The sequence below is a fragment of the Pteronotus mesoamericanus genome, unplaced genomic scaffold, assembly GCF_021234165.1.
Source record: "Pteronotus mesoamericanus isolate MK-2021 breed Mesoamerican mustached bat unplaced genomic scaffold, CSHL_Meso_final contig_752, whole genome shotgun sequence".
NCBI lineage: Eukaryota > Metazoa > Chordata > Mammalia > Chiroptera > Mormoopidae > Pteronotus > Pteronotus mesoamericanus.
The window spans coordinates 121,211-134,540 of NW_026555251.1; the positions used below are offsets into that span (position 1 = coordinate 121,211).

Sequence of the window (13,330 nt, forward strand, 5' to 3'; positions counted from 1 at the left end):
AATAGATCACGTTAGGACATAAAACATTCTCAATAAATTTAAGAAGATTGAAATCATATCAACCATCTTCTGTGACCATAATGCTATGAAACTAGAAATCAATCACAAGGAGAAAAATGAAAAATACACAAAGATATGGAAGCTAAATAACATATTACTAAACAATGAATGGGCTAACAATGAGGTCAAGGAAGAAATCAAAAGTCACCTGAAACAAATGAAAATGAGAACGCAACAATCCAAAATCCGTGGGACACGGGGAGCACTGTCCTAAGAGGGAAATTCATAGCATTACAGGGCTACTTCAGGATAAAGAAAAATCCCAAGTAAATAATCTAACTTTACACTTAAAGGAACTTGAAAAGGAACAACAAACAAAGCCCAAAGTGAGTAGACAGAAGGAAATAACAAAGGTCAGAGCAGAGGGAGAGGCCATGGCTGTGCTCACGCGAGCATCGCAAACCCTCAGGGCAGTTTTCAGGCGGTCTGGGCATTCATTTGGAACGGGCTTCTGGAACGCATCAGGCCAAAGATGCCTCCCTTTGGGAATATGTTCAGTCCAAAGAAGACACCACTTTGGAAGTCTGCTTCTCTCTCCAACCTGCATAATTTGGATGAGTCAACCTGGAAGGTGGAGCTGAGCCTTGACTATGGAATCCCACTATGAACCCGGCTGGACAAGCCTGAAGTTTGAAAACTGTCATTAGTTAGCAGAAACAGGGATTAGTGGAGGTGTGGACTGGAGGGAGGCTCAGTGCCTGCAGAAGAAAACAGTTTCTTGCAGATCAAAGTGGACTTTCTGTTTGTTGCATTCTCTGAGACCACTGCCAGATACCAAATAATGAAGAAGAAAGTGGATAAACTGAAAGTGTCAGCTGGAGAAGGAAATGAAGACCTCCCAAGACATTTGTTAGGAGAACAGGGAGAAATCTACGGATCAGAGGAGTAGGATAGAGCTGAAGAGTTTTGGGGTTTTTTTTAGCCAAATTAGTGGATTAGGTCCTGGGAGAGAGAACTGTGTAATGGGGCCAAAAGGCACCCGCACCCTTGAGTGGCACTAGAAAGGCAACAGCGTAAGGGAGGAAGCCCAGATTCCAGGCCAGGGTGGTAAATAGCAGGGCTCTGACTGCACAGCACAGGGAGGCCAGTCTGTGAACTAGGCCTCACGGAAGACTGGAGTGGTGGCAAGGCCTTGCAGCCTCTCCAGTCACTTAACGTACAAACGTACAAACCTGTCCCAGGTTCACTGTCATTGGACAGACACTCTCAGCAGAAGCAGCTGGAGCTCACAATTGCATCCCCTCACAATGTTGTTTGGGATACGGCCCAGATATGGAGAGCCCTGTGTGAGGGGGTTTCAGATGGGCCGCTCTCCTGGTCTTGTGCCCCTCAGGCCGCTCTCTCCAGCCTTTAAAGGGCGCTCATTCTCCAAACTTACAGCCGCCTCTGGCTTCGGCTTCTCAGTAGCAAGGACCAGCCTTTCATGCAACATTATATTTTTGTGCTACTTTCCTGTTTATGCTACTTTTTTAAATTAAATGATGTTATTTTTTGAAAAAATCAGAGAGAAACAAAATAGAGCCTGAAAAAATACTAAAAATCAATTAATCCAAGAGCTGGTTCTTCAAAAAGATAAACAAGATTGACAAACCTTTCATCAGACTCATCAAGAAAAAAGAGATATCCCAGTTCTCCAGGACTTACTGCAGTCTCCACTGTCCCACCTGGGTCACCAAAAAACTGCACCTGAATCGTACGTAGCCTTGGCTGCCTGCCATGACAAAAGCCAACTCATGAAGCAGGTGCTGGTGCAAAAGGAAAGAGGTTTATTCATGTGCCATGACCTGAAAGAATGGTAGACTCCTGTCTCAGAGAACATCCCCTCTCCTGCTCAAGCAGCGATAGGGAGGGAGAGGCTTTTTTCTGTCCAATTATGTTGCTAGCCTTTGGCACACTTGGGCCCAGTCTTTCTAGCATTTGGTGTGCTCGAGCCCCATCCATTTATTCTTCTAACTTTTGGAACACTCAGTGTAAGAACTTCTCCCTGTGCCATTTTGGTCAATATGGGAAGCTTTCAAGTGGTCTAACTAACTATCTACAGTTACAACATACTCACACAACCCTTCATGACCCAGACCCAAGGAGGAAACACACATTCTGGGGCAACCAGAAACCCCAAGGGGGCTCAGACTGGGGACAGGATGTGATGCCAGATGCAGCTGGGAAGGAGGCCTGTACCCAAGCCCAGGCAGAGAGAGTTCAGGGGGCCCGGCAAGGACAGAGATGAGCTCCCCAGCAGGGTGCTTCCCCCAGCAAAGAGAAGAAAAGGGAAAGGAGGTGGAAACTGCCAAGGAGGCTGAGATTGCCAAGAAAGAGGATGCATTTTAAACGGAAAGTGACTGTGGGACAAATCACATGAAGCAAGAAAGGGCAGTGTGCCCAAGAGGAATTCAACGTGAGAATGTAAAGTGATAGTTTTGCATTGCTCAGTCCCTGGGAGTCTCTGAAAGGAGAAGCCCGCGTGGGCCCCGGGGCGCTCCTCACTCCCCCTGCCCGTGGAGGGCCCAGCTGCCTGTGGGCTCCTCGCCTGGGCCACCCGCGGTGTCCCAGCTGAAACTGATTTTCATGATTTTATGAGGCCGAGTCGTCCGAGTCCCACAGTGCCCGGGCCCTTACGCTTTCTGAAACGTGAACGTCCTATGCACCGTGTTTGGAATCGGCGGTGCCCCTCGGCGCTCCCCAGGATGGTGGGGGGGGGGGCCTGATCAGGTTAAAGGGGATCTAGGAGTTTCTGTTGCAAAATTGAATCTAGAAGAAAAGCAAACATTCTGAGGAAAAAATAGATTAACTATGTCTCAAAAGCAGCAGTTGGGGTGTGATGGGAATTTGTGAACCTTACTAAAATTCAGTGATGGGTAAAATGTAAAAGTCATTTACTTTTTATTTTACTGATGAACTATAAACATTTTCACCTAAGAAAGAGTAAATTCAATTCCTTCTAGAATTTTTTCTGTATAATTCTGAGTGTTTTTCCCTATATTTTTTCTCCTCTAAAATAAATTTATAATTAATTCTTCCTCAGGAAGAGAAGGCAAATATTTTGTCATGATCGTTAGAGGAAAACCTTGGCTTCATAATTTACTTAACACTGTTAAATTAGTTGCCAAAAACAAAATCAGAGATTTTTCATTGAATAAATTTTATTAGTAGGTTTCTAAGTCTTAGAATTCTAGAACCATTTCAACCATCTCATTTTTCTTTTGAGTTGTATACTTTTTTTAATTTTTAAATCATGTTTATTCTACTACAGTTGTCTCAATTTTCCCCCTTTGCCCTTCTCCACCCACCCCACCCCCACCCCCCGCTCCCACAGTCAATTCCCACTCTGTTGTCCGTGTCCATGGGTCATTCATACATGTTCTTTGTCTAGTCCCTCCCCCTTCTTTCCACCATTGCTCTCCTCCCCCATCCCCTCTGGTCCCTTTCAGTCTGCTCCATGTTTCCATGCCTGTGGTTTATTTCGTTTGTTCGTTTATTTTGTTGAATAGATTCCACTTAAGGTGAGATCATATGGTATCTGTCTTTCACCAACTGGCTTATTTCACTGAGCATAATATTCTCCAGTTCCATCCATGTTGTCACAAAAGGTAGGAGCTCATTCTTTCTTTCTTAAATGCAGATTGATTTTATTTATTTTTTTAATGTCAAAGTCAATAATAAAATATTAAAAATTTTAAAACCATTATAAATTCTCAGGAATTAAAACAACCTGACACCAGCACAGAAATAATCAAGTAGATCAATGAAATAAAATGAGCATTCTAGAAACAAACATATATATCTAACAATGTACTATATGATTAAATTGATATTTCAAATCAATCGGGAAAATAAGGCTTATTCAACAAATAAGGTGCATGGAGCCCTATTACTTGACATAAAACAAATATAGGACCTTATTTCACACATTATACAAGAAATATTCAGGTGAGTTAAAAATCAATATGTAGAATCTAAGGAGTTTTAGGAGATAATACAAACTAATATTTTTCTTACCCTGAAGTAAAATATTCAAACCCAGAAACAATAAAGTAAAATATTGACAATATGACTATATTAAACTTTTAAGACTATGTAGTAATATACATATAAAAAATGTTAGAAGACAAGTAATAGAAAAGTATTTGCCACACATCTGAAAAAGGGTTAATAATTGGTTTTTTTCCTTTTTTTAGGGAAAAAAATTCTACAAATGTTTAATCGATAAATGGATAAAACTACCAAAAAGTCATTTCAAGCTCTTTAAAAATAATAGAAATAGGCAAGAAATATACAAAAACCACGCTCAGGGGCGTGGTCTCTGCCTGACCAAGATGGCTGCTGCCGCAAGGGGGATGAATCAGCACCGAGATGCCACCGGCTACTCTCTCCGTTCTCTCCCCAAAGCCTCCTTCCCAGTCTCTCCTCAGGCGTCTCTAGCCCACTCTGCCCCCGCCTTCGCTGGAGACCAGGGTAAGTGGCTGCAAATAAAAATTTATGTGTTGGCCCTTTAAACAGTTCTTTGCGTCTCCAGCCGCCTGTCTCTGGCAGAGAGCAACCCTGCCGCTTTTCCCAGCTGGCTGTTTTCTGTGTATATTTTGGTCCCTGGTGCTGTGGGCTAGAGATCCCGGCTTTTGGTTTAGACCCCGCTCTTCTCAGGGGGATCCGACTGGCTGCTTCAATATCCTTCTGGTGCTGCCGCCGGTGGGCGCCCCGCCCGCCTTCTGGAGTCTGTACCGCACTCCTTACCAGTAGGTTGCGCTAAAGCCGATTCTTCTGTCTCCGAGGATACAAGGCTCCTCTCTCGCTGTTGTTCAGTTGTGTGTTCCAGGGGATTTCTCCACAATGTAGTTGTCATTCCAGGGTGGCCCTGGGAGGAGGTCAGCGTGACTTCCACGCACTCCCCCGCCATCGTGATGAACTCTCAACCATCTCATTGCTTCAAGCAACGTAAAACCCAGAGCGGGGCGGGCGCCCGCCTGCGCTAGAGCGCGGGGTCCTCAGCTTCCCGCAGCCTCGGTTACCCCAGTACCCCGGAGAGCCCCAGACTCAGCCCACACCTCTCATTTGTCCTACCTGCTAGAAACTGAGGGATTTTGAATTCCCAACTTCTGATTCTCAGTCCTGTCCTTTCCCCACCCAGATTTATTGAGGTAATTGACAAATAACATTGTATAAGTTTAAGGTATACAATGGGATTATTTGATACACTTACATGTTGTAAAATGATTACCCGAAGTTATTTAACACATTTGCCATTTAACAGAGGGGTGTGCGTGTGTGTGTGTGTGTGTGTGTGTAGTAAAAATGATTAAGACTGCTGTCTTAACAAATTCCAAGTACACAACCTCTCATCCTGACTGCGGCGGCTCAGTGGGTTGCGCATCTCCCGCAAACAGAAGTGTTGTGGGTTTGGCTCCCAGTCAGGGCTTGTGCCTGGGTTGTGGACTAGGTCCCTGGTGGGGGGCGCGCAAGAGGCAACCAATTGATGTTTCTCCCCCTCTCTTTCTCCCTCCCTTCCCCTCTCTCTAAAAATAAATTAATTAAATCTTTTTTAAAAAGTACACTTTTCAGATAGTGGTGGAGGAGGTAGATCTTGTGCTCAGCTCCTCCCAGGACCAAACTGGAAATACAACTAAATTGGGGGGACATCTTCCTGAAAAAACAACTGGAGACTAGCTAAAGAGGAGTCTTATAACCAAGGATTTTCACAAGAAGCCACGTCAGGACTGGTCAAAGGGCAGAGATATGACAGGGTCTGGCCCTGCCCCCGTGGGTGACGGCTGAGGCGCCAGAGGTTCCCCCTGAGAGGCGTGAGGCCGGGCTCCCCAGCCCGGAGCGGGCGCCGGGGAGAGGCTCCCGCAGAGCACCTGGCTGTAAAACGCAGCCCGTTCCCGCTCCTGCAGAGAAGCCAGGGCCGCTGGAGACGCGAGCGCCCTCGGAAAGGGCCGACGCACGGCATTTGGTTCACAACCGCGTCCCTGGGCTCTGGTGGAAGAGGGGGGTGCGGACGGAAGTCACCCGGGGAGAGTGACTCTGGGGCAACGCTGGGGAGGGGGGGGAACAGCCAGCAGGACGCTGACTCGGAGCCATTCTCAGACCCCGCAGCGGCCGGCTTTCCGGGGCCCGCGCGGCGCCCCCAGGGCCGTCAGCCTGCCGAAGGCCGTCGCCGCGCTCCGGACGCCCTGCCGCGCCGCCCTGCCGGGCGCCGAGCGCGGGGACTCAGCTGCGTGGGCGGGGCGCGGAGGTCTGGCGGGCGCGGAGTGAGTGACTGGCTTTGGAGCAGAACCAACACCCCGTTTTTTCTGCGAACCTGACTGGCGCTTCCTCTTCATGGAAGGTTCGATGGACGCGCCCTCCAACCTTCCGGCAGATTCAACCTCCGGGCTCCGGAGGCCCCACTCCCCTGACTACTAGCCGCTCTGCCCCACCAAGGTCAGGACAAAATCCAGGACAGGCTCAGTCATGTGCCTCTGGGGCGGAACATCACACCTACCACCTTTCCTGAAGCCTGGAGGGTGCCTCCCCCTCCTGGCAGACCCACTAGCCCCATCTTCCAATGCCACCGGGGACCTTCCCGGTGACTGGGCCTGGCAGGCCGCCAGCAGGCGGACGCAGGAGGAGGCCAATCCTGGGATGCCTCGGGACGCCGGCGGGCCTGGTGCTGGTAAATCCCGGCCTTGGAGCACACCTCGGCCCTTCCGGTGCACAGCCAGGCCCCGAAGAGGCAGCTACAAACTGTGCGTCACTTAAAGCTTCAAGCAGGTAGGTGGCTGAGGGCCAGGCACACACAGGGTCTGGTATCAGCTGCACTGGCGTCCTTCCCAAGGGACCAAACACCAACTGGCCAGCTTCAGACAACATCAAAGCGGGATCCACACACTTCACAAACAGCATATCCAAAGATCACAGCAGGCAGTAAATTCTGCTGAGATAAATTCTGCTTTTTCCCTTTTTAATTTTTTTGCTTCTTTTTTTTATTGTGTTCTTTTCTTTTATCTTTTCCTTTTCTTCCTTTTCTTAGTCTTCTTATTCTTTTTTCATTTTTTATTTTTCATTTCATTTATTATTTCATTTATTTTAATTTTAATTAAATGTTATTTATTTTATTTATTTTTTGCTTCATATATATATATGAAATATAAATATATATATTTTTGGTCGGCCCTTACAGAGCAGTTTGCATGCCATGGTCAGGATTGAGCCTTACAGTCATCCAGCCTGAGGGCCAGTCCCATGCCTGAACAGCCAACAACAATCAAGACTCAATTACAATCACATTACCCACACAAAGGACATCCCTGGAGCACCCAGCTCAGAGATAAAGGACATTTCACCTGTGGGTGGCACAAGAAACAAGACACCTACTACATAAGGCCACCCCACACAGACTGGAAGGCCTACAGGTTGATCCAATACATAGAAACAAATACAAAGAGACAGCTAAAATGGGGAGACAAAAAAAGCCCCAAATAGAGCTAAATGAAATGGAAGCAAGCAATCTATCAGATAAAGAGTTCAAAATAATGGTTGTAAGGATATTCAAGGGACTTAGTGAGAACTACAGCTGCACAAAAAATAACATAGAACCCATGGGAAAAACCAGTCGTAAATGAAGAATACCATATATGATATCAAGGATACACTGTAGCCCTTGCCAGTGTGGCTTGGTTTGTTGGAGCATTGTCCCATACAAATGGTTGGGGGTTCAGATCCTGGGCAGGGCACACACCTAGGCTGTGGGTTCAGTCCCCAGCCGGGTCTCATATGGCAGGCAGCCAACCAATATTTCTCTCTCTTTCTCTCACTCTCCCTTTCTCTCTCTCTCAAATCAATAAACATTTATTTTTTTAAAAAAAGAATACACTGGAATAAAATAAAAAGTAGATTGGATGAAGCATAAAATCAAATCAGCAATTTGGAAGACAAAGTAGAAAAATGCATCTAATCAGAACAGCAAAAAAAAAAAAACCCTTTTTTTTAATGGGGATAGTTTAAAGGAACTTTGGAAACACATAAAATATAACAACATTCACATCATAAAGATTCCAGAAGGAGAAGAGAGATAGCAAGGGATCAAAAACCTACTTGAAAATAATGATGACCAAAACTTTTCCTCACCTGGTGAAGGAAAAAGACACACAAGTCCAGAAAGTGCAGAGAGGCCCACACCAAGATACATCATAATTAAAATGGCAGAGGTTTAAAGACAAAGAGAGAATCTTAAAAACAGCAAGACAAAAGCAGATAATAACCTACAAGGGAGCTCCCCATAAGACTGTGAGCTGATTTCTCAACAAAAATATTGCAGGCCAGAAGGAATTGGCATGAAATATTCAAAGTGATACAAAACAAGGACCCACAACCAAGACTACTTTACCAGGTAAAGCTATCATTTAAAATTGAAGAAGAAATTAAGAGATCCCAGACAATAAAAAGCCAAATAAGTTTGTGGCCACCAAACCAATATTTAAAGAAATGACAGAGACTTCTTGAAGAAGAAGGAGAAGACGAAGAAAACAGAAGATGAAGAAGGAGGAGGAGGGGAAGGAGAAGAATGAGAAGAAAAAGAAGAAACAAAAAAGGAACAGAGTTAAAAGAATAAAATGGCAATAAATATATACCTATAATTAATCACTTTAAATGCAAATAGCTTAAATGATCCAACTGAAAGACGTAGAGTAGCTGAATGAATTAGTAAGCAAGACCAATATTTATGCTGTCTACAAGAGACCCACCTCAGAATGAAAGAAATACACAGACTAAAGGTAAAGGGATGGAATAAGATATTTCATGCAAATGGAAATGAAAAAAAACTGGGGTAACAGTACTTATATCTAACAAAATAGACTTTAAAACAAAGACTATAGTAAGAGACAAAGAAGGACACTACATAATGATAAAAAGAGCAATCCAATAAGAGGATATAAGCAAACGTCTATGCGCCCAACATAGGAATATCTAAATATGTGAAGCAAATCTTTCTTTAATCAATTTTTTATTATTATTCTATTATGATTGTCCAATTTTTCCCCCTTTGCCCTCCTCTGCCCATCCCACCCCTGCTCCCATGGTCAATTCCCACACTGTTGTCCATGTCTGTGGGTCATTCATTCATGTTCTTTGTCTAGTCCCTTCCCCTTCTTTCCACGATTATTCTCCTCCGCCCCCCCACCCCAGTCACTTTCAGTCTGTTCCATGTTTCTGTGCCTGTGGTTCTATTTTGTTCATTAGTTTATTTTGTTCATTAGATTGCAGTAGGTGAGATCATGTGGTATTTGTCTTTCACCATCTGGCTTATTTCACTTAGCATAATATTCTCCAGTTCCATCTATGCCATCACAAAAGGTAGGAGCTCCTTCTTTCTTTCTGCTGCATAATATTCTAATATGTACGTGTACCACAGTTTTTTGACCCATTCATTTTCCAATGGGCACTTAGGCTGTTTCCAGCACTTGGCTATTGTAAAAGTGCTGCTGAGAACATCAGGGTGCATAAGTTCTTTTGAGTTGGAGACTCAGAATTCTTAGGGTATAATCCCAGCAGTGGGATCGTCAGGTCAAAAGGAAGTTCCATTTTTAGTTTTTTAAGGAAATTCCATACTGATTTCCACAGTGGCTGCACCAGTCTGCATTCCCCCCAACAATACACTAGGGTTCCCTTTTCTCCAGCCTCGCCAGCACTTGTTTTTCATTTGTTAATGATGGCCATTCTGACAGGTGTGAAGTGGTACCTCATTGTGGTTTTAATTTGCATCTCTCTGATGGCTAGTGATGTTGAACATCCTTTCATTTGTCTACGGGCCCTCTGTTTGTCCCCCTTGGAGAAATGTCTGTTCAGATCCTTTGCCCATTTTTTAATTGGATTGTTGTCTTCCTGGAGAGGAGTCGTATGAGTTCTTTATATATTTTGGAGGTCAAACCCTTGTCTGATGTATCCTTGGCAAATATGGTCTCCCACATGGTTGGTTTCCTTTTCATTTTGATGATGGTTTATTTAGCTGTGCAGATTTTTAGTTCGATACAGTCACATTTGTTTATTTTTTCCAGATTTCCCTTATGTGAAGCAGATCTTGATGGACAAAAAGGGAGAAAACAACAGAAATACAATCATAGTAGGGGATTTTAATACCCCTTTGACATCAATGGATAGATCTTCCAGACAAAAAATCAACAAGGAAATGGTGGCGTTAAATGAAACACTAGATCAGATGGATTTGATTTATATCTTCGGAGCATCTCAACCTAAAGCAGCAGAACATACATTCTTTTCAAGCACACATAGAACATTTTCAAGAATGCACCACATGTTAGGACACAAAACAAGTCTCAATAAATTTAAGAAGGTTGAAATCATATCAAGCATCTTCTCTACAAATCAGCCTAGGGAAAAAAACAGAAATAGACTCAAAGTCATGGAAGCTAAATAACAGGTTACTAAACAAAGAATGGGGTGACAGTAACGTCCAGGAGAAAGTCAATAGATACCTTGAAACAAATGAAAATGAGAACACAACAACCCAAAGTTGATGGAACAGAGCAAAAGCAGTCCTAAGAGGGAAATTCATAATATTACCGATCTACCTCAGGAACAAGAAAAAATTCAAATAAACAATCCAACTTTACACTTAAAGGAACTGGAAAAAAAAAAAACAAATAAAGCCCAAAGTGAGTTAAGGGAAGGAAATAATAAAGATCAGACCAAAAATAAATGAAATAGAGTCTTAAAAAACCAATACAAAAGATCAATGAAACCAAGAGCTGGTTCTTTGAAAAGGTAAACAAGATTGACAAATCTTTAACCAGACTCATCAAGAAAAAAGGGAGAGGACTCGAATAGACAAAATTAGAAATGAAAGACATTTCTAAATGGATAAAATGGACAAAAACTAAAAGTATTTGTTTTAAAATCAGGAAAAAGAACTATCTGCTTTCACCATTTTTATTCAACACAGTACTGGAAGTCCTAGCCTCAACAATCAGAAAATAAGAAGCTGTAAAAGCCATCCAAATTGGAGAGGAGGAAATAAAACTGCCATCATTCACAGATGACATGCTATTGAACATAAAAACCTTAAAACTCCACAGAAAATCTAATAGAGCGAATAAATGAATTGGGCAAAGTAACAGGATACAAAATTAGCGTTCAGAAATTGATGGCATTTCTAAACACCAATATAAACCATCAGAAAAAGAAACTAGGAAAACATTCCTGCCCTGCCTGGTGTGGCTCAGTGGATTGAGCGCCAGCCTGCAAACCAAAGGGCCACTTGTTCAATTCCCAGTGCAGGGCACGTGCCTGGGTTGCAGGCCAGGTCCCCAGCAGGGGGCGCCCAAGAGGCAGCCACACACTGATGTTTCTCTCCCTCTCTCCCTCTCTTCCCCCCTCTAATAATAAATAAAATAAAATCTTTTTTAAAAAGGAAAGAAAGCAATCCCATTCACTATTGCAACAGCAAAAAAAATAAGGTACCTAGGAATAAATTTAATCAAAGAGAGAAATTAGCTGTGCTTGTGTCCTGACCGGTGTGGCTCAGTGGGTTGGGCATTGTGCTGCAAAATGAAAGGTCGTTGGTTCTATTCTCAGTCAGGGCACAGGCCTGGCTTGCAGGCCCATTCCTGTTTGGGGTGCATGTGAGAGGCAACCAGTTGATGTTTCTCTCCTACACCGCTGTTTCTTTCCCTCTCTTTCTCCCTCCCTTCCCCTCTGTCTAAAAATAAATAAATAAAATATTTTTAAAACTAAAATGCCAATGGCATATATCACAGATCTACAACAAATATTCTAAAAATATATATGGAACCAATAATACCCTGAATAGCCTCAGCTATCTTGAGAATGAAAAACAAAGTTGGAGGGATCACGATACCTGATATCGAACTATACTACAAGGCCATTGTAATCAAAACAGCCTGGTACTGCTTAAGAACAGACACATAGACAAATGGAAAAGAACAGAGAGCCCAGAAATCAACCCCCACCTATATGCTCAATCAATATTCAACAAAGGAGGCAAGGGCATACAATGGAGTAACGACAGTCTCTTCAATAAATGGTGTTGAGAGATCTGGACTGGTACATGCAAAAGTATGAAATTAGGCCGCCTACTTAGACCATACACCAAAATAACTCAAAATGGATAAAAGACTTACATTTAAGTCTCAAAACCATAAAAATCCTAGAAGGAAACATAGGCAATAAAATCTCAGACCTCTCTTGTAGCAACATTTTTGCCAATATGTTTCCTTGGGCAAGGGAAACAAATGGAAAAATAAACAAATGAAACTACATCAAATTCAAAAGCTTCTGCACAGCAAAAGAAACCATCATTAAAATGAAAAGGGAACCCACTGTGTGGAAGAACATATTCACCAATGATACATCTGATAGTGGGTTAATTTCCAAAATAAACAACTTATACAACTCAACAGCAGGAAGACAAAAAATCCCATTAAGAAATGGACAAAGGACCTAAATAGACACTTCTCCAAAGAAGACATACAGATGGCCCACAGACATATGAAAAGATGCTCAACGTCACTAATCATCAGAGAGATGCAAATTAAAACCACAATGAGATATCACCTCACATCTGTTCATCAATAAATCAAGAAAAAACGAGTGCTGGAGAGGATGTAGAGAAAGGGGAATCCTTGTGCACTGTTGGTGGGAATGTAGACTGGAGTAGCCACTGTGGAAAACAGTATGGAGATATCTCAAAAAATTAAAAATGGAATTGCCTTTTGACCCAGTGATCCTACTTCTGGGAATGTATCCTGAGAATCCTGAAACACCAATTTGAAAGAATATATGCACCACTCTGTTCATTTCAGCGTTGGTTACAATAACCAAGATCTGGAAGCAGCCCAAGTGCCCATCAGTAGGAGAGCATGTAAAAAAGCTGTTATACATTTACACAATGGAATTCTACGTGGCTGTTAAAAAGAAGAAAATCCTACCTTTTGCGACAGCATGGAGGAACTTGGGGATTATTATGCTAAGTGAAATATGCTAGTCAGAAAAAGACAAATATCATATCATCTCACTTACATGTGGGATCTAATAAACAAAATAAACTGATGAACAAAATAGGAACAGAGGCATAAACATGTGGAATAGGCAGACACCTGTGACAGAGGAGGGGGGAGGGGTGACTGAAAGAAAGAAGGGGAAGGGATTAGCCAAAGAACATATATGCAGGACCCATAGATACAGACAACAATGTGGCGATGGCCAGAGGGAAGGGGTTTATGGGCTGGATGGAGGTGGGCAAAGTGGGCACCAATTGGGA

At 43.2% G+C, this 13,330-nt stretch overlaps 1 pseudogene; it reads left to right on the forward strand.

The window, feature by feature from the left end:
* Window positions 1–532: 532 nt before the first annotated feature.
* Window positions 533–949, forward strand: LOC129079079 (protein chibby homolog 1-like; annotated as a pseudogene).
* Window positions 950–13,330: the final 12,381 nt, after the last annotated feature.